A 25,365-nucleotide genomic window follows, 5' to 3' on the forward strand; every position below is an offset into this window, starting at 1 on the left:
AGACCACTTTTGGAGGATAACAATGATGAGATACCCTGCTGGAATACTTGATGAAACCTGTAGCCATACTCGTCTCTTTCCAACCTCACACTGTAATATCACAAGGAACCTGGATATGAAAATAACAACTATTGCTATTTACAAATGGGAAAGTTCAAGAGAGTGAAAACAAAATAGGCAGCCTATGAAAGGTTCATGTGGACATTACCCAAATAATAATTTTTAATGATTCTCACAGTTCACTACATTACACTGAGACTGTCACAGAGAAAATTCTATTCTAATTATTGGAACTAAGGTTTGTATAGCTCCACCCAGTTTGGAAAGGTACTTTGTGCTAATCAGAAATATGCATCCACCATGAGATCAAAAGTATAAGATTCTCTATTCTACTAATAAGAATCATTTCCATGACATTAAGTTATTTCTATCTGCCCATCACCTACATCTGAAAAAATGGACTTTCCCATGGTATCTGCAGAATTTAAAAGGTAAGTGAAAAGCTAAATGGGGTTAGTAAAGGGTGGCAAAACTAATGAAGACAATGTGCAATGACTTTCTATATGAGGCAGAAACATGCACAACGCATAGAGAGAAAGAAACTAAAAATATCTGATGTTGTTATAAAGGAAAGCAGAGCCAAAAGCAATTTGTCTGTGCTTCTTTCCCATCTGTGTGGCTCCTTCAGTTAAACAGCCAATGTAGTCAAATCTGATTTGCTTTCCTGTTACAAAAGTTGTGGCTTAACTGGAGCTGTGCTGGAATGTCTAGATAAAGACATCTTTACATAAATACTGTATACACATCTATGTTTTACGCATATGCTTTCTACATGTGATTTTTGTACACACACCCTGTCTTCTCATCTTCAGGTAATATATTAGCCAATGAAAAACATTTAAAGGGAAGCCTTTCTTCCAAGGCTGTGAGAACTGTTCTTTCTCCTAAACTTGACTGTAACATTAGAAAAGCTACAAAGATAGATATAACCCTGTTCTCAAAACAGAAAAGAAAGTGGTTGTCTCCTGTATAGTCAGGACTGGAAGAAATAAACTGAAAACTTAAAAAATATCCCTAGGCAGGTAGGAGGTATATGTACTGCAGTCCTTGTCCATCAGACTGGGGACTAAAAGGCTAAGTGGTTTGCCTCTTATTAAGTGCTTCCCATGAGGAGTCAAACATGACATCCAGATAGCCTTTCCTTCAGACTAGTGCTCTAACCAGCTGACCACTCTAGCTATAAACATTTGCCCTGGCTGTATTTTCCCACTCCTGGATGATTGTCTGCCTGGCAACAAGATGACAGAAGCACTAAGCCAAAATATCCTTATGTGGGCATAGCTGCCTCTTCATGGCAGAGCCAATTTGGACCCCATCCATTGGCAGGGATGTCCCAGAAGCAGCCAATTTTAGTTCAGCCTCTTTAAAACTCTGGATTGTAAACAAACAGTAGGATTTTCCACGGTGGAAGGGAGAATAATGAGACGAAGGATGCAGAAGAGAGCGGGTAGGTGAGGCTAGCACCTAATTCACCAGAGAAATTAATGAGCTGAAAACCTTCAGGGACTCTACTATAAGCCCCCAGATCTCTTAATTTTTAAAGTCCATGAATTGCATGCAGCTCTTCCCACCTTTTCTTTCCTATACTTTAAAATTTCCGTATCATTGCTTGTTTTTCTTTCCTTTCTTTTCTTAGTCTCTCTTGATATTTGAAATAGTAAGTCAAATTTGGACATATCTAGTAGACGGTTGCTGGTTTAGTAGTGAGGGGTAGTTGCTCTAATTGCCTGGTTTGCATAGCATTCATATGATTTCATGGATTTCACAAACAAATATTTCTAGATTAAATGTTCTCAAAAAATCATAATTGATCAGATTCAAAATAATTTAAGGCAGATCCAAGTCATATCACTTCCATGAGTCTATGCCTTCTAGAATCAAGCACAACTTTGATATGTATGTCTTACATGTCATACTGCTCTGCAATGTGATCGAGTCTAAAGAGAAAGGCACTTAGAGTCGGACGGCCAAGTTAAGGTTAATAGCCACATTACCTATAAGCGTTCCATTGGTACAAAGGCAATATACTTGGTTTCCTCTTAGTGAAATAGAAATAATAATAATTACTTTACAGGATTGGTGTAAAAATGAAACAACTGTCTGCGCCCAATGCAATAGCTATTATAGTTGTTAGTTATATTAACTTATTAGTATGCTGTTGATCAAAATGAATGTGAAATTACTGATGACCAGCTTGCAACAAGGATATGATAACAAAACATTTCAATTTGGTATCAGTGAGGTACCTGTGGTCAATAATGTCATCTTTTCTTAAAATTTAATGCATAGAACACTGTCAATTACAATGTAAAAAATACAGGTACCCGGTACCTTCCATTAACTGAGAAAATATAAAATGACGAAAAGTCACCATGAATTAAGGATCACTTTTAAATGCATTTGATTTTATTGATCACAGCAGCATTTAGAACAAAAACACAATTTTCATGTACAGTTTCATGTTAGAGATATTTATTCAGATTACCAAAAAAAAAAAAAAAGCTTGGTGTACATATGGATTTGTGGGCCCCATCCAATAACTCCGTCACTCCTCATGGTCCCTTGGCATACAGGCTAGGAATCACCAGTGTTGGTTAAGGTCAAAATAGACAGGAGAGTCTTACACATACTAGCTTTGCTTGCCAAGTCGAAATGCTAACCTGCTCTTTCCCAGGATTTTAGAAAAGCATTTGAAGACATTTCACAAGATAAATGGAAATGGGATAAACACAAGGCCTTAAAAAAATATACTTCTGGTGCATTTATTAAGCGCTTGGATCTGATGCATGACACCTGCTTGAAATTCAAAGAATTATCACAGGCTTTGCCGAGGAAGAAAAGACAAGAATTATGACTGCACACAGGCTCATACTTCAGCAAGTCAATGTTTTTAAATCAATGAAAAACAATCCAGTGATTGTGTTTTCTTCAAAGAGAAAGCAATGTAAGATGACATACAGTATTTCAAGCTGTTCAAATTACTGATGGCAGAGTGACACGATATATATCCATTAAAACCAAATAGTTGCTTCAAAGTATGTTGGCCAACAGAGATAAATAGTGCCTCTCTGAAGCAAATACAAAATGATTTCTTTACTCAGAATTCTGGGCTCTATAATGCTTTCAACTGAAAGTACCTCTTGCTTATTTTGGGAATCTTTATTTTGCACCTTCATTCAGAATCTCTTGAGTTAGCCCACCAAACTCATTTTCTACATCAACAAAGAGGCATATGCATTAGGTATCAAAGCATGCATATTTCTGTAATAGGTTCTCTGGTGGTCTCACTCATATTGATAAATTGATCATATTGAATGAGTTAAACGTGAATGAGTAAAATGTGTTAAATTGAAAGTCTACTCTCGCAGGAGTATTACATCATCAATAATACCTCCAGGCTGAAAATTAATGGACCATGTTTAAGAGCACTGTTATTTGAGAGAAAGAGGTATGTGCAATTTATCTTTCTTGATTCTTCTTTCAACAGTATTTTCATTAATAAACTTAAAAAAATAACTTTGATATATAAAGTACTAAATCACCATCTATTTGTCCTCAAGGCCTTGCACCCACCTAATCAGTGAAAATAATCCTCTCTTCTTTATCTGTCTAGAAACTCCAAGGTAGCTAATGTGGGACCACAGAATATTGACCAATTAAGAGCATATACAAATTCTAGGTGTTCAAAACATAAATAAACTTCTTTCATACAAGTATTTTGTACAGTTGATGATTTTAAAATGACCTTAGTGCTATTCCAAGTTCTGTCCCTCCCAACTGTAATCTATGCCACTTCTCATAAGACATGGCCTAAAAAAGAGAAATACTGTAAGTTCCTCACAACTGGAAAAAATTACTCTTTATAATTCTTCCTACTATACTCCCCTTGAAAAATTGACCATCATAATAAATTCAGAATTCAGGGTTCTATTTTCATCAGAAACCTAGAAAAATGCAAGAGATACTCATGAATTATGCTTGATAAAGACACCAAATAGAGAAGTGTTTCTGGAAGGCCAGAATATAATATGACATTTTTAAATAAAAGTTTAAAAGTATATGTATAAAGTGGATAATTGCTGGTTCCTAGTCTTTATAAAGAAAACTATACAGGATAATGAAAGATGTGAAAATGATCAATGTTTGTATTGGAAAATGGTATAATTATCTCTATGTCCTAGTAGACAAATTGACCATTAGGAAGCAACATACTCTATGGCTAAAACAACACTGTGGTGTATTTAAAGGAATGTAAACTTTTTAGCAAAGGAATTGGTCAGAAAATAGCAATTCTTAAACTCTGCAATTTGAAATGATATTTTGGAGTCATGGCATAAAATATTAACCAAGAATGTTAAAATCTGGACAACAGAAAAAACAGATTTTAAATTCTAATCTCAAATTTAGTAATAATGCTGATGTACCTAAGTTGTTCTCTATGAACTGCCTGTTTTTTTCTTCATTTTCACAGTCCTGTGCTCATACTGATGTCCATTTATGCTCAAGATCATGGAGCTGGAAAGTACCTAAGCCAGGAGGATTTAGATTCAGGTAAGCCTAACCTCAAAATCTGTGACCCTAACTACTACAGCACATTGAACTATGAAATCTTGGTCTTACCTCTAGACCTGTTTCTCCCTAAGTCTTCTCTATAATAGTAAAGGAAGCATCACCCTTGAGTTAGTCAAGGCTTAATGCTAGGCATTACTCTTGACTCCTCTCTTTCATTCATACTCGACATTTAACACATCAGCCAGACCTGTCAACCTCCCTCTTAAAGAAATCTTTTTCTATGTTTCCACCTTCACCATCCTATGTGAGTCATCATTTTCTCTCACCCGAATACTCAACATCCCAACTGGTCTTCCTGCTTCCATTCCTGCTCTCATACACAGAAAAGTTGGTAGGGTTTTAAAAATGTCAATCAGATCCAGCTCCAGATGCTTCCCTCAATGCTTAGAATAAAATCTTAAGTTTCTATACTAGCATACCAAAGCCCTGCATCAACTGATCCCTCCTTCTCTCCCCAGCCTCATCCTCTAGACTCCCTCAATCCAGTGAGAAACAGATATTAACATGCTAAGTTTATCCCTATCTGTAGAGTCCTTGCACTTGTTCTTACCTCTCCGTGGAATACTGCTCTCCTTCTCTGCCTATGGCTGGCTGTGTATTACATTCAGATCTCAATTTAGAGGTGACCTCCCCCAAGAAATGCCTTTCCTGACCCAAATCCAAAGCAGCCAGCCAGTGACTCTCTATTCACCTCACCTTATTCTAATCTCTGCCCACATTTCTCACACTTGGCATTTTCTTGGTTTTATTGGTTCATTTATTGTTTTTCTCCCCTCAAAAGAATATAAGGTCTATAAGACACTGTCTAATTCACTGCTCGAGTCTCAGTGCCCCAGTCACTAGATGCCCAGTGAATATCTGTCAAATGAATCATGAGTGAAGAGGGCTGCTGCTTGCAATATGGAGTATTTTAACTTATCACCTGCACAGAATGATTCCAATGATGTCGACAGTGATCCTCCACCCTCCTCCCACTCTACTTTATCCAATTTATAGATACTGAAACCCTGTGATTAAAACCTCAATCTAAGAAAAAATGCTCTTTGTTAAAATTAAGACACCATCCCCCAATGGGTTACATTTTAATCTTTAGCAGTCATTTACCCCTCAATGTGAGTAAATTTAACTAGTCATATATCTTAAAAAAGGGATGAGAAAAGAAAAAAAAAAAAATGAAGGTACTAAATGACTGACAGTGAGGAAAAGGGGAACCAGAGGTTCAAGACACACTTATGATTTCAAAGACTGTCCCGGCTTCTGTCCTGAGCAGGAGCTTTGCCTAACAAGTGAGTTCTGATGCAGACTCAATGTTTCTTAGAAACAGTCTTCAATTACTGACAAAAGATGGCCATCTGTTCTGATGCTAAAGCCAGACAAAGGGGAAAAGAATAAAATGCAGTACAGAGGGTTTAGATTAGATATGAGGAAGGATGCCTACACAGAAATGTGGGGAGTTATACAATGGAATAAGTTTCTGGAGAAAAATAGTTTTGAATTTTCTTAATATGGAACTCTTTAGAACTAATTCAGATTTGTATCAGAAAAGGATGTTTAAGAATTATTCCTGAAGTCAGGAAAGTGGACTTTATTTCTTTGTTCTTGTGAGTGATATCATTTGATATAGTGAATAAAGATATTCAAAAGATCTTAAACAATTAGAAATTCAGGGTGAAGACTGCATAATGGCAGACATAATATATGCACGACTGTCACTTCTTGCTGCAGCAGAATGGAGACCAAAACCAATCTGAGCACATTAGGGCTTTTTATTCAATTACTTGTATCAGAAGTCACTTCTTGTATGTTGCCTGAGTGGTCGGCAAGGAGAGCGCCAGTAGAGGGCACAAAGTAAGAAGAGTATCCATGGTTTATCTTTTACTTTTCCAACTTTCTCCATACAGTATTTCTCCTTTCTTCAAATCTTCTTTCATTTGAGTATCTAACGAACCTTCAACCCACTGAAGTTTGTGTCTATGATGCAAAATTTTCTTCCTTTCTGCTAATTTCTACATGCACTCTATATTCTCAATCCAAACCAAAGCTCCAAAGAATGGTTCCAAGTTCTCAAAGATCCCAAGAGCAAGGGTCTACTTATTTTGGTTCTGAAGCTCCAGAAATTTTGTTGTTGTTCTTGTTGTTAATGGTATACTTTCTTTTCTAAAAGGATTTTAATATACTGATGTTAGCGTATTCCATCCCATCTACATGACTATTTTATGACTAGCTACTTAGGTTACATTTGATCACATTCTAAGTACCCAAAGGCCAAATGATGTCCAGCATTTTCTCTGAATCAAGCTTTTACAGTAGTTGTCATCAAAAAGCTTGTAGATGTGGAAATATACTGATCAGAAAAAAAACTGCCCAACAGACAATGCAGGCTGGTCTGACTAAAGAACATCTCACAACAGTATATTATCAGCGCACATAACATAAATATGCTCTGGAGGATTTTTCATTTATTGTTCTTCTTATTGCATTTTACATTTTCTACAGATTCTTAAATTGATTGGCTCATGAAAATAACAGAGTAGCTTAAGTTAAGAATTCATTTAAGAACTTCCCTGATGGTGCAGGGGTTAAGAATCCGCCTGCCAATGCAGGGGACACGGGTTCGAGTCCTGGTGCGGGAAGATCCCACATGCCGTGGAGCAACTAAGCCCATGCACCACAACTACCAAGCCTGCGCTCTGGAGCCCGCGAGCCACAACTACTGAGCCCACATGCCACAACTACTGAAGCCCGCGTGCCTAGAGCCCGTGCTCCACAACAAGAGAGGCCACTGCAATGAGAAGCCCGTGCACCGCAACGAAGAGTAGCGCCCGCTCGCCACAACTAGAGAAAGCCTGCGTGCAGCAACGAACACCCAACGCAGCCAAAAATAAATAAAAATAAATTTTAAAAAGTTCATTTAAAAAGGAGAAATAATTATAAAAATATGAACCAAATTATAGTCCTTTGTACTCAAAAGCATAAAAGTTATGTTGACAAGTAACACAGTAAACAAAGGGATACATTTGTTACTCTTAAATATAACATGAGAAATATAGTTTCAATAAAAATTCTTTCTCATTTTTAATGTATTTTACTTGAATTTTATTTTTTAATAGTTTTGTTTGGGCTTAATTTATTATCTTTAATTTCATAGTTGTATAAAATGTATACTTTGTTTTCTTCTGTACAATATTTAAGAAACTTTATATTGAATATAATTAAAGTCAACTATGACGGTCAAAGAGATATTTTTCTGTTTTGTTTGTCTCTGCTTTTTTCTTTAAAAGGTGGTGGTAAATAATCTAAGATCACAAATTACTAGAATAACTGAGCCCTACATGTGTTAAAAGGCAAATGACTTGATTAAAATAACCTACACTAACTCCAGACAGTTACCATGATTTTTAAAGAAGTCCTGGTCTCGGGACAAATCTTCGCTTAGTGTTTCGTGCCTTCACAGGCATCCTATGTGCAACCAAACTCAGGGCTGTCACCAACTACTTCCCTGTACACCCACACACATTAAAAGGATGTTGATAAATCACATCTACCTGTTATCACTGGAAGAACATTCAGGACCACTCTGCCACTAAACATGAGTTAGTGGTTGTCACTGATTAGTCAGTTTTTTAAGCACAAGATTTTGCAGACATATTTGTCCATTTGTGCCCAAGTTTTAAGCACCTAGACTTTTATGATACAAGAAATGTTATTAGCTAAGAAGTTAGAAGACTGAGCTCTTAATATTAACAAGTTAATAGAAGAATTGATACGTATTCAAGCAAAAATCATAAAAAGCAGAGAAAGCAGAAATTAACGTAAGAAAAATAAAATGTGGAAAGAGTTCAGTGAAGTGTGACATGATTTGTGGCCTGTGTAAATGAGAATAAGAGATACTCCAGGGCTTTCCTGGTGGCGCAGTGGTTGAGAGTCCGCCTGCCGATGCAGGGGATACGGGTTCGTGCCCCGGTCCGGGAAGATCCCACACGCCGTGGAGCGGCTGGGCCCGTGAGCCATGGCCGCTGAGCCTGCGCGTCCAGAGCCTGTGCTCCACAACGGGATAGGCCACAACAGTGAGAGGCCCGCGTACCGCAAAAAACGAAACAAAACAAAACAAAACAAAACAAAAAAAAAGAGATACTCCATGGTGGAGGGAGCATTTGTGCTGAGACTTGAATGACTGAAATAGGAAGATAAAGAGAAAGGGCTTTCCAGGTGAACTGGAATAGCATAACAAAAATATGAAGGTAGAGAGGTATTAGGGCACGTCCTCTAGTGGTGAGTTATACTGCTGTACTGAAGAATTAAGTGCCCAGAGAGAGGCAACTTGGACATGAGCAGAAAAGATAGACTGCGGGGCGACATGGTAGACATTCCTAAATACCTTGTTAGGTTTGAGCTTGATTTGGGAGACCACAAGAAGCCAATACAGGGTTGTGAAAATGGGAGTACAGGGCAAGACTGGCTTTAAGGTGATTGGCAAGACTCCAAGGTAGTGGTTTTTAAAATGTGGTTTCTGGACCCACAGCATCAGCAACACCTGGGAATCATTAGAAATGCAAATTACAGGGCCTCTTCCCAGACCAACTGAATTTGAACCCCTAGAGATGCAGCCCAAAATTGTTTTAACAAGTCCTCCAGGTGATTCAGATACAAGCTCAAATCTGAGAACCACTTCTGTAAGGTACAGAACACACTGGAAGGGAAAAGATCAGGAGGTCCAGCGTCCACCATGAACCAAGTGAACACTTTTGGAATTTGTTAGTCTTTCCCACCATTAATTAAACGAAAAGTGATTTACTGAAAAGATAACCCTTAGCTCGATCTATACATAAGTCTGTAAATATGAAAATGAGCTAATGGCACTAACTTTCCCCTTCTACTTTAAAATTTTAAATTCCATCAAAGGACAAAAGAGAGAATATTCTGCTGCATGACCATTGAAATTAGCATAGTAAGTTTTGTATGAATTTGACAATCTCTGTTATCAATAAATCTAGAACTACCAAAACTCTCTTGCTAAATTCCAAATCTATTTGGTTTCACACTATGATTTTTTAATGGTCTTATTTGTGCATTATTTTAATTTTTCATTATATATTGTGCCATTTAGTATTCTCCATGATTATGTTTTCAGTGAACAGATGCACTACGGTTTCGCTGCACCAAATTCTATGATCCATAATTAGATGTCAATATGTTTTCTTTATGAACTAAATACATTTTTAGTTACTTGGACATTAATTAAAATCACATGCTGGATTGTTACATCCTTTCAACACATTTTTGAGGAAATATTTTTGGTTTACTTGAATGCTTTAAAACATTCAATTTTATACTATATAATTCTTTTTCCATAAGAACAAATACTATAGCTAATATATAAATATTAGTTACAGAGTTACACCATGAAGCCATTAATGAGGTATAACCATTCACAAGCAAAAGGAGACAAATGATGAATTAGGAGAAAAGACTGAGTTTTTTAAATTGTTGCTTTTTAAGTATATCATGATTTGTATTTTTTTATTGCAACACTAGGAAAAAATAAATGAAAGAAAATTTCAGAATAATAACAAACAATAAGCAATACTGCACTCCCATGAGAATAAAAGCAAATGTAAAAATTCACATACTGATAAAAAGAGCCAGGATAATAAGGTGATACAGAGCTCACACTCATTAGTCATGTTATACTGTACCATTGTGAACATCATCTGAACTCCTCATGAATTTGTAAGATGCACTCATCTCATGGGAAAATTGAAAACAGGTTTTCCAAAGGAAGAAAACCTTTCTAGTCTCTAACAAAATGCTGGAAAATCTAACCCCAGAAAGTTACTCCACTTATGCCAGGCATTCCCATCTGTTTTTGCAAATGTATGGAATTGGCCAGAGGTTAGGGGAGAAGGAGACATAAGTATATATGGAAATTATTCTAGCATGTCTCTGTCATTTTGTCTCTGATACTCTACTATTTCCTCATTTAGAGTTACTGCAGTTCATGTGAAAATTCAGCAGGTATAAAACTCCTCTCACTGCAACTGGATAATAGAAGCTACTATGTTTCCTAAAACAAGTCCAGATTCGGCCTGAAGTATAAGGGGACATAAAGGAAAAAGTTGTGACCTATTTGGAAATTTATCCAAAATAATTTCTTCCCTTAGGATTTCTATCGTCTTGTTTCAGGGAATATCACATACGGCAAACTGAGATTTACTTGGTTGTCTGTGAGGTATCCTGAACTATGTGTATCTATACAAAGTGGGATAGGGAATAGCAGCAGGTTCCAAAATCTCAGCATTTTAATGGTGAGATGGCATTATGAGAATACGTTTCAGGAAGGGCTACCTACAAGAATTGAGCCTACTAGACACATAGCCAAACTTTATTAGTGTTATTTATAAGCAAGCTTAACAACAGAGTTCAAAAAGCTCAGAAAAATATTTCTGCCCTGACATTTACAAGAGAGAGCAGTAGGTAATTTTTATTTGTTGATGAGAGATTATTATTTGAAGTCTGTCTTAAATGAAGGGGAGCTGCCATGTTTCCACTCAGAGCAGAACTCATGTTAGAAATGCAGAATCTCATGCCCCACCCCAGACCTACTAAATCACAATCTTCAGTTTGACAAGAACCTCCTGGTAATGTGTATCACACTAAAGTTTTCAAAGTAATTCTCTAAGGCTTTTGGTTAGTCACAATAATGTGCTCATAGATCATATACTCCACCATATCCAATAACGCCTTAGATATTTGGGTTGAGAGATGACTAGACAAAATATTGGGGACATATGCTAAAAAATATTCATTATATATCTGAAATTCAAATTTAAGTAGATATCCTGTATTTGATACAGCAGCCCTACCTGGGATACGCACACTGATTTTTCTCCTTTGCAAATGAAACTTCCTCCAGTCCTCTCTGAGACTAACTTTTTCCACAGGAGCAGCTCTTCTTGGCCTCTGCCCTGTACGACTCTGCATAGTTAGGAGCCACTCTCCTATCTGGCTTGCCTATGCTGAGATCACCCCTATGAAGGAAAATTATTAAAACTAATGGTAACTTTTTAGTTCTCCTCTAAGTTGTACATCAATATTTGCCACTCAGAAAGAAAACAGTCAGACTTCCATTTCTGGCACTGTGGCACACCCACACTCCCACTAAACATCTTCTAAAATTGTTAATATTTTCTTAAATCTTTTGATTAATTCACAAGAAATAAGGAATATTCAGACTGCAATCTAAATGAAGGTGGAAAATAGTGTTAAGAGGATCACTGAAGCTAGGTTTCATCCTGAGGGATTTACTAAATACAGTAAACAATACTTCCTTTTCATGGCCTTGAAGGACTCAAGGGAAATGAGGCAAAGACAAAAGCCTGCTCAGGGCAGAAAGTCTAAGAAAAAATTCTTAAATAGCTGTGACACCAGAGGTCCAGCCTTCATAGCAAAAGTGAAGTTAAAGATATTCCCCTGAGATTTCATAATCAAAAACTAGTTTTTACATCAGTTTGTAGCATAAATTCACAAATGTAGGTACTCTAAAAATTTTAAGCCAAAAAAACCTGAATTTACATTGGTCCCAAACTAGGTAATATACACAGATACCACACAAAGGCAAATGGAAATTCTCTCTTGTGTACCTAACTTCATCCTAGACTACAGATGAGATTTTAAAGAACATAAGATCATAGTTCAAATTTCATAAACCCCCCCAAGAGACATCAAAAGGTAAAAGAAATATAAAATTAGCAGGAATGGATTTATCAATATAAAATATTAAATAAATACATCTAATATATTTTAAAAATAAAATGAATATTAAAATATTAGCAGAAAATCAGTAGATTATTAAAGTAACCAAGCAAATTTCACAAAGAACCAAAGAGAACTTATGAAAATAAAAATAAATTAAAATCTTAGCAGATAGATTTAATAACTGATCAGGGATAGACTAACAAAAATAGATCAGGGATACATCAATAAACTGATGAGCAATATAAAAGAAAACCCCTAAAACTCTTTGACCCCCCTCAAAAGGTCCAATCTTCAAAGTAAATGCAAAGTTAAAAATATAAATAAAGGCCAGCTTTCACATAGGTTGACAGTCTTAATTCACACAACTTCTATGCTTTGAAAAACTTAACCTAAGGTTTGAGTTTGCAGAAACACACACAGAAGAAGAAGAGAAAAACTAACAAGGTATACACAATATTTCAAAAGAAAATTTCTGAAAATTATCTGATACAAATGAAAGATGTCAATCCACATATTCAGGAAGCTCCAAATTTCCCAAGTTAAAAAAATGAAAAGAAATCCTTAACCAGACTCACCACAGTGAAACTTTAAAACATCAAGACAAAGAGAAAATTTTTATATGAATTAAAAATTCAAATTATTTTCCAAAGAGTGAAGGAGAGCCTGATAGTTGACTTAAGGCCAATATTCAATGAAATATGTTCAGTGTGATGGGAAAAAAAATTTTAATTTAATTTTTTTAACAGCAGATTCTTTTTAGTTATCTATTTTATACACACTAGTATATATTGACATAGTGTATATATGTCAATCCCAATCTCCCAATTCATACCACCACCACCACCACCACCACCACCCTCCCCCTGCTTTCCCCCATTTGTGTCCATACGTTTGTTCTCTAATCTGTGTCTCTATTTCTGCCCTGCAAACTGGTTCATCTGTACCATTTTTCTAGATTCCACATATATGTGTTAATATACGATATTTATTTTTCTCTTTCTGACTTACTTCACTCTGTATGACAGTCTCTAGGTCCATCCACATCTCTACAAATGACCCAATTTCATTCCTTTTTATGGCTGAGTAATAGTCCATTGTACATATGTGCCACAACTTCCTTATCCATTCATCTGTCAATAGGCATTTAGGTTGCTTCCATTACTTGGTTATTGTAAACAGTGCCACAATGAACATTGGGGTACATGTGTCCTTTTGAATTATAGTTTTCTCTGGGTATATGCCCAGTAGTGGGATTGCTGGGTTATATGGTAATTCTATTTTTAGTATTTTAAGGAACCTCCATACTGTTCTCCATAATGGCTGTATCAATTTACATTCCCACCAACAGTGCAAGAGGGTTCCCTTTTCTCCACACCCTCTCCAGCATTTGTTGTTTGTAGATTTTCTGATGATGCCCTTCTAACCGGTGTGAGGTGATACCTCATTGTAGTTTTGATTTACATTTCTCTAATAATTAGTGATGTTAAGCAGCTTTCCATGTACCTCTTGCCCAACTGTATGTCTTCTTTGGAGAAATGTCTATTTAGGTCTTCTGCCCATTTTTTGATTGGGTTCTGTTTTTTTCATATTAACTTGCATGAGCTGTATATATATTTTGGAGATGAATCCTTTGTCTGTTGATGCATTTGCAAATATTTTCTCCCATTCTGAGGGTAGTCTTTTGGTCGTGTTTATGGTTTCCTTTGCTGTGCAGAAGCTTTTAAGTTTCATTAGGTCCCATTTGTTTATTTTTGTTTTTATTTCCATTTCTCTAGGAGGTGGGTCAAAAAGGATCTTGCTGTGATTTATGTCATAGAGTGTTCTGCCTATGTTTTCCTCTAAGAGTTTGATAGTTGCTGGCCTTACATTTAGGTCTTTAATCCATTTTGAGCTTATTGTTGTGTACGGTGTTAGGGAGTGTTCTAATCTATACTTTTACATGTACCTGTCCAGTTTTCCCAGCACCACTTACTGAAGAGGCTGTACTTCCTCCACTGTACATTAATGCCTCCATTATCAAAGATAAGGTGACCATATGTGCATGGGTTTATTTCTTGGTTTTCTATCCTGTTCCACTGATCTATATTTCTGTTTTTGTGCCAGTACCATACTATCCTGAGTACTGTAGCTTCGTAGTATAGTCTGAAGTCAAGGAGTCTGATTCCTCCAGCTCTGTTTTTTTCCCTCAAAATTGCTTTGGCTATTTGGGGTCTTCTGTGTCTCCATAAATATTTTAAGATTTTTTGTCTAGTTCTGTAAAAAATGCCATTGGTAATTTGATAGGGATTGCACTGAATCTGTAGATTGCTTTGGGTAGTATAGTCATTTTCACAATATTGATTCTTCCAATCCAAGAACATGGTATATCTCTCCATTTGTCTGTGTCATCTTTGATTTCTTTCATCACTGTCTTATAGTTTTCTGAGTACAGGTCTTTTACCGCCTTAAGTAGGTTTATTCCTAGGTATTATATTCTTTTTGTTGCAATAGTGAATGGGATTGCTTCCTTAATTTCTATTTCTGATCTTTCATTTTTAGTATATAGAAATGCAAAAGATTTCTGTGCATTAATTTTGTGTCCTGCAACTTCACCAAATTCATTGATTACCTCTAGTAGTTTTCTGATGGCATCTTTAGGTTTTCTATGTATAGTGTCATGTCATCTGCAAACAGTGACAGTTTTACTTCTTTTCCAATTTGTATTCCCTTTCTTCTCTGATTGCCATGGCTAGGACTTTCAAAATTATGTTGAGTAGTAGTGGTGAGAGTGAACAATCTTGTCTTGTTCCTGATCTTAGAGGAAATGCTTACAGTTTTTCACTATTGAGAATGATGTTTGCTGTGTGTTTGTTGTATATGGCCTTTATTATGTTGAGGTACGTTCCCTCATCCCACTTGCTGGAGACTTTTTATCATAAATGGGTGCTGATTTTGTCAAAAGCTTTCTCTGCATCTATTGAGATAATCATATGATTTTTATTCTTCAATTTGTTAATATGGTCTATCACACTGATCGATTTGCATATAGTGAAGAATCCTTGCATCCCTGGGATAAATCCCACTTGATCATGGTGTATGATCCTTTTAATGTGCTGTTGGATTCTGTTTGCTAGTATTTTGTTGAGGATTTTTGCATCTATATTCATCAGTGATACCGGTCTGTAGTTTTCATTTTTTGTAGCATCTTTATCTGGATTTGGTATCAGGGTGATGGTAGCCTCATAGAATGAGTTTGGGAGTGTTCCTTCCTCTGTAATTTTCTGGAAGAGTTTGAGAAGGATGGGTGTTAGTTCTTCTCTAAATGTTTGATAGAATTCACCTGTGAAGCCATCTGGTCCTGGGACTTTTGTTTTTGGATGATTTTAATCACAGATTCAATTTCATGACTTGTGATTGCTCTGTTTATAATTTCTATTTCTTCCTGGTTCAGTCTTGGAAGGTTATACCTTTCTAAGAATTTGCCCATTTCTTCCAGGTTGTCCATTTTATTGGCATAGAGTTGCTTGCAGTAGTCTCTTAGGATGCTTTGTATTTCTAGGGTGTCTGTTGTAACTTTTCATTTCTAATTTTATTGCTTTGAGTTCTCTTCCTCTTTTTCTTGATAAGTCTAGCTAAAGGTTTATCAATTCTGTTTATCTTCTCAAACAACCAGTTTTTAGTTTTATTGATCTTTGCTATTATTTTCATTGCTTCTATTTCATTTATTTCTGCTCTGATCTTTATGATTTCTTTCCTTCTACTAACTTTGGGTTTTGTTTGTTCTTCTTTCTCTAGTTCCTTTAGGTGTAAGGTTAGATTGTTTATTTGAGATTTTTCTTGTTTTTTGAGGTAGGATTGTATTGCTGTAAACTTCCCGCTTAGAACTGCTTTTGCTGCATCCCATAGGTTCTGGATTGTTATGTTTTTGTTGTCATTTGTCTCTAGGCATTTTTTTATTTCCTCTTTGATTTCTTCAGTGATGTCTCGGTTATTTAGTAACGTATTGTTTAGCCCTCGTGTGTTTGTGTTTTTTACGTTTTTTTCCCTGTCATATATTTCTAATCCCATAGTATTGTGGTCAGAAAAGATGCTTGATATGATTTCAATTTCCTTAATTTACCAAGGCTTGATTTGTGACCCAAGATGTGATCTATCCTGGAGAATGTTCCGTGTACACTTGAGAAGAAAGTGTAATCTGCTGTTTTCAGATGGAATGTCCTATAAATATCAATTAAATCTATCTGGTCTATTGTGTCATTTAAAGCTTGCGTTTCCTTATTAATTTTCTGTCTGGATGATCTGTCCATTGATGTAAGTGAGGTGTGAAAGTCCCCCACTATTATTGTGTTACTGTTGCTTTCCTGTTTTACAGCTGTGAACATTTGCCTTATGTATTGAGGTGCTCCTATGTTGGGTGCATATATATATATATATATATATATATATATATATATATATATATATGTAATTGTTATATCTGCTTCTTGGGTTGATCCCTTGATCATTACGTAGTGTCCTTCCTTGTCCACTGTAACATTCTTTATTTTAAAGTCTATTTTATCTGATATGACTAGTGCTACTCCAGCTTTCTTTTGATTTCCATTTACATTGAATATCTTTTTTGATCCCTTCATTTTCAGTCTGTATGTGTCCCTAGGTCTGAAGTGGGTCTCTTGTAGACAGCATATATATGGGTCTTGTTGTTGTAACCATTCAGCAAGCCTGTGTCTTTTTGTTGGAGCATTTAATCCATTCACATTTACGGTTATTATTGATATGTATGTTCCTATTACCATTTTAATTGTTTTGGGTTTGTTTTTGTAAGCCCTTTTCTTCTCTTGTGTTTACCCCTTAGAGAAGTTCCTTTAGCATTTGTTTTAGAGCTAGTTTAGTATTGCTGAAGTCTCTTAGCTTTTCCTTGTCTGTAAAGCATTTGATTTCTCCACTGAATCTGAATGAGATCCTTGCTGGTTAGAGTAATCTTGGTTGTAGGTTCTTCCCTTTCATCACTTTAAATATATCATGCCACTCCCTTCTGGCTTGTAGAGTTTCTGCTGAGAAATAAGCTGTTAACTTTATGGGAGTTCCCTTGTATGTTACTTGTCATTTTTCCCTTGTTGCTTTTAATAATTTTTCTTTGTCTTTAATTTTTGTCAATCTGATCACTATGTGTCTCGGCATGTTTCTCCTTGGATTTATCCTGCCTGGGACTCTCTGTGCTTCCTGGACTTGGGTGGCTATTTCTTTCCCATGTTAGGGAAGTTTTCCACTATAACCTCTTCAATATTTTCTGGGATCCTTTTTCTCTCCCTTCTCCTTCTGGGACCCCTATAATGTGAATGTTTGTGCATTTAATGTTGTCCCAGAGGTCTCTTAGGCTGTCTTCATTTCCTTTCATTCTTTTTTCTGTATTCTGTTCTGTGGCACTGAATTCCACCATTCTGTCTTCCAGGTCACTTATCCATTCTTCTGCCTCAGTTATCTGCTATTGATTCCTTCTAGTGTATTTTTCTATTCAATTACTGTATTGTTCATCTCTGTTTGTTCTCTAATTCTTCTAAGTGGTTGTTCTTTAATTCTTCTAGATCTTTGTTTAATGTTTCTTGCATCTTCTCGATCTTTGCCTCCATTCTTTTTCTGAGGTCATGGATCATCTTCACTATCATTATTCTGAATCTTTTTCTGGAAGGTTGCCTATCTCCACTTCATTTAATTGTTTTTCTGGGGTTTTACCGTGTTCCTTCATATGGTACATAGTCCTCTGCCTTTTCATTTTGTCTATCTTCCTGTGAACGTGGTTTTCGTTCCACAGGCTGCAGGATTGTAGTTCTTCTTGCTTCTGCTGTCTGATCTCTGGTGGATGAGGCTATCTAAGAGGCTTGTGCAAGCTTCCTGATGGGAGGGACTGGTGGTGGGTAGAGCTGGGTGTTGTGGTGGTGGGCAGAGCTCAGTAAAACTTTAATTTGCCTGTCTGTTGATGGGTGGGGCTGAGTTCCCTCCCTGTTGGTTGTTTGGCCTGAGGTGACCCAGCACTGGAGGCTACAGGCTCTTTGGTGGGGTTAACGACAGACTCTGGGAGGGTTTATGCCAAGGACTACTTCCCAGAACTTCTACTGCCAGTGTCCCTGTCCCCATGGTGAGCCACAGCCACCCCCTGCCTCTACAGGAGACCCTCCAACACTAGCAGGTAGGTTTCTGCTTCAGTCTCCTATGGGGTCACTTCTCCTTCACTGTGAGTCCTGATGTGCACACTACTTTGTGTGTGCCCTCCAAGACTGGAGTCTCTGTTTCCCCTCGTCCTGTTGAAGTCCTGCAATCAAATCCTGCTAGCCTTCAAAGTCTGATTCTCTGGGAATTTCTCTTCCCATTGCCAGAACCCCAGGTTGGGAAGCCTGACGTGGGGCCCAGAACCTTCACTCCAGTGGGTGGACTTCTGTGGTATAATTGTTCTCGTTTGTGTGTCACCCACCCAGCGGTTATGGGATTTGATTTTATTGTGACTGTGCCCCTCCTACCATCTCATTGCGCCTTCTCCTTTGTCTTTGTTTTCTTTTGTTTTTTTTTTGTGTCACGAGGGCTTATCACCACCGTGGCCCCTCCCGTCAGGCTCCAGACGTGCAGGCACAGCGGCCACGGCCCACGGGCCCAGCCGCTCCGCAGCACGTGGGATCCTCCCGGACCGGGACACGAACCCGCATCCCCCACATCGGCAGGCGGACCCCCGACCACTGCGGCACCAGGGAAGCCCCTCCTTGTCTTTGGATGTGGGGTATCTTTCTTGGTGAGTTCCAGTGTCTTCCTATCAATGACTGCTCAGCAGTTAGTTGTGGTTCCTGTGCTCTCACAAGAGGGAGTGAGCGTAGAAAAATAATTTTGAAAAACAAATTCTGTGAATTCAACGTTATAATTTTTATAACAAGAGTGGTAAATAATTTTTTATAGAGTTAGAAAATACAGACCAAAAAAACTCACTACCAAGATCATATACTTTGGGATAGGAGATATTGAAGTTAAACATTACTAAGGTCCTCATATTGCTGGAAAAAAGGCAAACATAGTGCTTAACATTAGATGATTATATATTAAATATTCATGTTAAAATATCAAGGGTATTCACTAAAAATAATTATAGTGATTGGAAGCACACAGACCATGTTGCTGATGATAGTGTAATTAAATAAGTAATCAATAACAAAAAATGACTAGAATAACCACATGTTTAGAATTTTAAAAAGCATACTTCCAAATAATGAGTCATAAAAGGAAAACAGAATAAAAATAATAATATGCTTAAATCCAAATGATAGTAGGATATTTTCTATCATTATTGTAGGCTACAATTAAAACAGTATTTAGAAAGAAATTTATACATGTCTGTTTTAATAAAGAAGCAGCAGAATACACTTTCTTCTCAAGTGCACATGGAACATTCTCCAGGATAGATCTCTTGCTGGGCCATAAAGCAAGCCTCAGTAAATTTAAGAAATATGAAATCATATCAAGCATCTTTTCCAACCACAATGTTATGAGATTAGAAATCAATTACAGGAAAAAACTGTAAAAAACACAAACAAATGGATGCTAAACAACATGATACTAAACAACCAATGGATCACTGAAGAAGTCAAAGAGGAAATAAAAAATACCTAGAAACAAATGACAATGAAAACACAACAATCCAAAACCTATGGGACACAGCAAAAGCATTTCTAAGAGGGAGGTTTATAGCAATACAATCTTACGTCAGGAAACAAGAAAAATCTCAAATAAGCAACCTAACCTTACACCTAAAGCAACCAGAGAAAGAAGAACAAACAAAACCTAAAGTTAGTAGAAGGAAAGAAATCATAAAGATCAGAGCAAAAATAAATGAAAGAGACAAAAAAAACAACAGCAAAGATCAATGAAAACTAAAAGCTGACTCTTTGAAAAGATAAACGAAAGTGATAAAACTAAAGCCAGACTCATCAAGAAAAAAAGGAGAAGTTACAATGGACACTGCAGAAATACAAAAGATCATAAGAGACTACTACAAGCACCTATAATCCAATAAAATGGACAACCTGGAAGAAATGGACAAATTCTTAGAAAAGTACAACCTTCCAAGACAGAATCAGGAAGAAATACAAAATATGAATAGACCAATCACAAGTCATGAAATTGGAACTGGGATTTAAAAACGTCCAACAAACAGAAGTCCAGGAGCAGATGGCTTCACGGGGGAATTCTATCAAACATTTAGAGAAAAGTTAACACCTATCCTTCTCAAACTCTTCCAAACAATTGCAGAGGAAGAAACACTCCCAAACTCATTCTACGAGGCCACCATCACCCTGATACCAAAACCAGACAAAGCTACCACAAAAAAAGAAAATTACTGGCCAATATCACTGATGAACACAGACACAAAAATCCTAAAAAAAATACTAGGAAACCAAATCCAACAACACATTGAAAGGACCATACACCATGATCAAGTGGGATTTATCCCAGGGATACAAGGATTCTTCAACATACATAAATCAATCAATGTGATACACCACATTAACAAACTGAAGAAAAAAAACTGTATGATCATCTCAGTACATGCAGAAAAAACTTTTGACAAAATTCAACACCCATTTATGATTTTAAAAAAAAGTCTCCAGAAAGTGGGCATAGAGGGAACATACCTGAACATAATAAAGGCTATATGCGACAAACCCACAGCAAACATGATTCTCAATGGTGAAAAACTGAAAGCATTTCTTCTAAGATCAGGAACATGACAAGGATGTCCACTCTCTCCACTTTTTTTTTTTTTTTTTTTGGCGGCACACGGGCCTCTCACTGTTGTGGCCTCTCCCGCTGTGGTGCACAGGCTCTGGACGCTCAGGCTCAGCAGCCATGGCTCAGGGGCCCAGCCACTCCACGGCATGTGGGATCTTCCCAGACCAGGGCATGAACCCATGTCCCCTGCATCGGCAGGCGGACTCTCAACCAGTGCGCCACCAGGGAAGCCCCTCTCCACTTTTATTCAACATAATTTTGGAAGTCCTAGCCATGGCAAACAGAGAAGAAAAGAGAAATAACAAGATTCCAAATTGGAAAAGAAGTAAAACTGTCACTGTTTGCAGACGACGTAATACTATACAAAGAAAATCCTAAAGATGCCACCAGAATGCTGTTATAGCTCATCAATGAATTTGGTAAAGCTGCAGGATACAAAATTAATACAGAGAAATCTCTTACATTCCGATACACTGACAATGAAAGATCAAAAAGACAACTTAAGGAAACAATCCCATTTACCATCGCATCAAAAGGAATAAAATATCTAGGAAAAAACCTACCAAAGGACGAAAAAGACTTGTTCTGAGAAAACTGTAAGATACTGATGAAAGAAATCAAATATGACACAAACAGATGGAGAGATGTACCATGATCTTGAATTGGAAGAATAATTATTGTCAAAATGACTATGCTACCCAAAGTAATCTATAGATTCAATGCAATCCCTATCAAATTACCAACAGCATTTTTTACAGAATTGGAACAAAAAATTTTATAATTTATATGAAAACACAAAAGACCCCGAATAGCCAAAGCAATCTTTAGAAAGAAAAATGGAGCTGGAGGAATCAGACTCCCTGACTTCAGACTATACTACAAAGCTACAGTAATCAAGACAGTATGGTACTGGCACAGAAACAGAAATATTGATCAATGGTACAGGACAGAAAGCCCAGATATAAACCCACACACCTATGGTCACCTAATCTATGACAAAGGAGGCCAGAATATACAATGGAGCAATGACAGCCTCTTCAATAAGTGGTGCTGGGAAAACTGGACAGCTACAGGTAAAAGAAAGAAACTAGAACACTCTCTAATGCCATACACAAAAATAAACTCAAAATGGATTAAGGACCTAAATGTAAGGCCAGACACTATAAAACTCTTAGGTGAAAACATAGGTAGAACACTCTTTGACATAAACCACAGCAACACCTTTTTTGAGCCACCTCCTAGAGTAATGAGAATAAAAACAAAAATAAACAAATGGGACCTAATGAAACTTCAAAGCTTTTGCACAGCAAAGGAAACCATAAAAAAGACAAAAAGACATCCCTCAGAATGCGAGAAAATATTGCAAATGAAGCAACTGCCAAAGGATTAAGCTCCAAAATATATAAACAGCTCATGCAGCTCAATATGAAAAAACAAACAACCCAATCCAACAATGGGCGGAAGACCTAAATAGACATTTCTCTGAAGAAGACATACAGATGGTCAACAAACACATGAAAAGATGCTCAACACACTAATTAATAGAGAAATGCAAATCAAAACTACAGTGAGATATCACCTCACACCAGTCAGAATGGTCATGATCAAAAAATTTACAAACAATAAATGCTGGAGAGGGTGTGGTGAAAAGGGAACCCCCATGCATTTTTGGTGGGAATGTAAATTGATACAGCCACTGTGGAGAACAGTATGGAGGTTCCTTAAAAAAGTAAAATTAGAATTAACATATGACCCAGCAATCCCACTACTGGCATATACCCAGAGAAAACCATAATTCAAAAAGACAAATGCACCCCAATGTTCATTGCAGCGCTGTTTACAATAGCCAGGACATGGAAGCGACCTAAATGTCCATCAACAGAGAAATGGATAAAGAAGATGTGTACATACATACAATGGAATATTACTCAGCCATAAAAAGCAATGAAATTGGGTCATTTGTAGAGACGTGGATGGACCTAGAGAGTGTCATAGAGAGTGAAGTAAGTCAGAAAGAGAAAAAACAAATATCATACTAACACATATGTGGAATCTGAAAATATTGGTATAGACGATCTTATTTACAAAACAGAAATAGAGACACAGATGTAGAGAACAAGCATATGGATACCAAGGGGGAAATGGGGGGATGGGATGAGTTGGGAGATTGGGATTAATATACATACACTATTGATACTATGTATAAATAGATAACTAATGAGTACCTACTGTGTAGCACAGAGAACTCTACTCAGTACTCTGTGGTGACCTAAATGGCAAGGAAATCCAAAAAAGAGGGTATATATGTATACGTATAGCTGATTCACTTTGCTGTACAGTAGAAACTAACAAAATATTGTAACGCAACTATACTCCAATAAAAATTATTAAAAAATAAAATAAATCAATTACACTTTCTGTATTCCCAGCCACAAATTTAGAGTGTACAATATTTTTAAATGTTTTTTAATGTTTTATAGACATATATAAATCTGAGAAGTAAATATTACAAAATTCTGTAGAAACTTTATGGAGAAAATTATAAAATTCATTAAAAATTAAAGAATATAAATAATGTTCATAGACTGGATAATTTGATATCATAAAGGTGTCAAATCTCCAAAAATTTATCAATAAAATTCTAAAGAATATATGATAAAATTTTTTAAGTGGCACTTGACAAGTTGATTGAAAATGGAAGATCAAAGTGTTAAGAATTGCTTAGACTCTCTTGAATAACAAGTTGGAATGTTTCTCTTACCAGATATGAATAATTATTTTTAAATTATTGAAATTAAGACAGTGTGATATTACCACAGAGACTGGAATATAGTCCAGTCAAACAAAATATTCCAGAAAAAAGACCCACACATTCAAGGAAACTTGATTTATAGCAAAGATGACATTTCAGATCAGTGGTAAAAATATGGAACTTACAATAAATAGTGTTGGTGCAACTGGTTATCCATATGGAAAAAATAAATAAAACTGGATTTTTAACTCATATCCTTCACAAAAATTAATCCAGTCATATTAGAGACCTAAACACGGAAAACAAAACTATAAAACTTGGAGACTAGTCTATAAAATCAGTAATAAAAGAGCTTTTCAACCTTTCACAAAAAAGTGTAACCTATACAGAGTAAGATTGAAAAGTGAACCATATTCAAATTAAGCAGTTCCGTTAAACAAAACACACCATTCAGAGAAGAGGAGGAAATGTTTTCAACATATGTAACACAGGACTAGGATCCAAAATTTCCCAAGAACTTCTACTAATCAATAAGAAGAGAAAAGGGGCAAAGAATTGAACAGATGCTTCACAAAAGAGAATATCCAAATAGGCAATAAACAAATGGAAAGGTAATAAACTGCATCATTTTTTCAGGGAATTATAAACTAAAACTACAATAAGATAGTATTGCATACCCTCGAGGTTGGCAAAAATTTAAGTCTGACTATACCAAGTGTTGACAAGCATGTGATGCAAACAAATATAAATACATGTGTACAATGCTGGTCATTGTGTAAACTGGTAAACTACTTTCCAGAAACAGTTTGAGATTATCTGCAAATTTGAATAGACATATTTCTTTTGACCTAGACATTCCATTTCTAGGTTTAAGTGCTAAGGAAACACTTATTGTACACACCAGGAGAACATTCATAAAAGCACTGTTTATAATAGCAAATGTTCATTTAAAATATAATAGATAAATAAACTAGGGTGTGATCATACAATGGAATACTGGAGAGCAATGGAAAGTCAATTACTTACGTTTACCTGAATCAATGTCTAAGCTTCTGAAGCCCAACACCAAGTGAATAAAAGCAAGTCACTGAACACATATAGTATATTCCATTTATGAAAAATTAAAGTCAAAATGCGAAAGCAAGCAATACATGATTTAGCGTTAGAAGCATATGGTTAAGAATATAAAGAAAAACAAGGATATGATAGACACAAAATCAAATTCATAGTGATTTTCTCTGAGTCACATAAGAATGGAATAGATTCAGAAAAGGCAACACAGGAGGTTTCAAAGGAATGAAAGTATTCCATTTTGTAATTTTGTGATTACAAAAGCATTCTTTGAATAATGTTTTTTGTACATTATATTTTATAAATATTTCTTGAAATCTACTCAATTTTTATAAAACAATTAAAAGTATTAATATAAAGTGGATGGTTTTATTAATTCTCACATATTCAGTACAACTGACTTAGAA

General features: G+C 36.2%; 1 long non-coding RNA gene across 1 annotated transcript; it reads left to right on the forward strand.

Annotated features, from left to right (window-relative positions):
- Positions 1–1,418: 1,418 nt before the first annotated feature.
- Positions 1,419–7,872, forward strand: LOC137221479 (uncharacterized). The gene is made up of 4 exons (XR_010942027.1): positions 1,419–1,507; positions 3,429–3,508; positions 4,532–4,611; positions 7,129–7,872. It is a non-coding gene; the product is annotated as an uncharacterized lncRNA (long non-coding RNA).
- The last annotated feature ends 17,493 nt before the right edge of the window (positions 7,873–25,365 follow it).

The sequence above is a fragment of the Pseudorca crassidens genome, chromosome 3 (assembly GCF_039906515.1).
Source record: "Pseudorca crassidens isolate mPseCra1 chromosome 3, mPseCra1.hap1, whole genome shotgun sequence".
Classification (NCBI taxonomy): Eukaryota; Metazoa; Chordata; class Mammalia; order Artiodactyla; family Delphinidae; genus Pseudorca; species Pseudorca crassidens.